Source organism: Mus caroli, chromosome 7 (genome assembly GCF_900094665.2).
Source record: "Mus caroli chromosome 7, CAROLI_EIJ_v1.1, whole genome shotgun sequence".
Lineage (NCBI taxonomy): Eukaryota > Metazoa > Chordata > Mammalia > Rodentia > Muridae > Mus > Mus caroli.
In genome coordinates, this window is record NC_034576.1 from 123,569,508 (window position 1) to 123,571,330 (window position 1,823).

Genomic DNA, 1,823 nt, shown 5'->3' on the forward strand with positions numbered 1-1,823 from the left:
GAGAGAGAGAGAGAGAGAGAGAGAGAGAGAGAGAGAGAGAACATTTTTTCTCCTCTCAGCATCCTCAAGAAAAGTCTTCTTATGACTCCTGAATCATCTGCTCATCCCTGTACCACTCCTCACATCCAGGAACAGGATATTTTTGCCTGGGCAAGCACAGACACCTGCTTACTTCTCAAGCAGGGATCTGACTCCGTCCCCAAATCCTAAGAAGAATGTCAACACACCATAGCTGTTAGAAGGATGGATGGATGGTAAGTGGCTCCAAGGATATGTATAGAAAAATCTCCCCACTACTTCCACAAAGTTGTTCTGCCTTCTAAGCAGGCCAGGGATGCAGTCAGTTGGGTGGGATACTCATCACTGCTCAGCCATGCATACATAAGAGGATTTGATCACATCATAGACTATGGATTTCTAGAAACTTTTCGAGTTTTTAAATAGAAGCACCTTCTGCAAGCTGCATAGAAGGAGGATGCAGACTATCGAAGTGGTCTTACCTTGTTATCTTGTAAAGGTCTATGATTCGCCAAAGAATGATACTCGGGACTTAAATAGAATGTAAATGCAAAGAGTGTTTTATTCTGCAGAAGTCCAGCATGCTGGGGTCTACCGTCTACAAAGATGGAGATGACCAAGTGAGCTCATAGGCCTGATTTAAACTACATTAGGGGAATTCTGGGGTGGGTGATAGGTGATCTCTAACATTGGCTCTGTCTCTAAAGACATTCCAGAACTATTGCTGGGGTAGTTTGGAAACTGCGCTGCTGACCCATTTTCCTTGCCTCAGGCCAGCTGGTGGGGCAGCTTCTGAGGCCTGGACTTGCCTAGTTCTTGGAAACAGAGATTTAGACCTAGTCTCCTGAACTGCCAATTTGAAGCCTGTCATGGAGTCAGCCTGTCTCAATCTCAAGGTGGCTTGCTCAGGGTTCTCACTGCAAGCTGCAGTGGGTTCCCTTGGCTCTCAGTCCTGATACAGTTTCTTCAGACCATTTCTCATATTTAAGTTGTAGGCCTCTTCCAGAAATGGAGCCCTGTGTTAATCTAGGACTGGTCTCCGGCAGCTCAGTCTGCACTGGCCACGTTTCCACCTTAGGCCCCAGCTCTCGCCATCCCCAGCCATTTCAATGTGAGCATGGGAAAGATGATCTGAGAAAGACAAATAACTCGCATTTTCCTTGATTTGTGGGTCTTGAAATTTATATATCCATAAAATGTCATACGTTGGGGCTGGCTATATGGCTCGCTGGGAAAAGGCATTTGCCCCCAAACTGATGACTTGAAGTTCAGTTCCCAGGAACCACACATGAAAGGGAGAGAACCAACTCCCCCAAATTGTCCTCTGACCTACACACAGACCCACAACACACAGATACACACACACACACACACACACACACTGATGAATATAATGTAAATAAAAATCACACATGTACAGATGACATGAGAGTAGAATCCAAGCCTGGAGAACAAAACAGACTATAATGGACAGGCGTGGGGGGGTGGTGGTGAAGTGAGTTATGGGGGAAGTTATGTGGAAATTCACAATAGTATCATCTCTCTCCTTATTACAAACTCTCGAACTCTCACATCTTTTCAGGAGAGTGGGACCCTGACCTATTTATTCATTAATTAGTTAGTTAGTTAGTTAGTTAGTTAGAGGGGAGGGTGGGTGTGCTGCATCTCATTAAGTAACCCAGCTGACCACATCTCACAGCAATCCTCAGACTCCTGAGTGCTTGCTTTGTATGCCTGAACCACCATGCTCAGCAATGAGTGTGTGTGTGTGTGTGTGTGTGTGTGTGTGTGAGTGTGTGTGTGTG

At 45.6% G+C, this 1,823-nt stretch overlaps 1 protein-coding gene across 3 annotated transcripts in view; it reads left to right on the forward strand.

The window, feature by feature from the left end:
- Hs3st2 (heparan sulfate-glucosamine 3-sulfotransferase 2) overlaps positions 1-1,823 on the forward strand; it is a 109,452-nt gene that overhangs the window by 49,681 nt on the left and 57,948 nt on the right. The gene's annotated exons all lie outside the window — the stretch shown is intronic.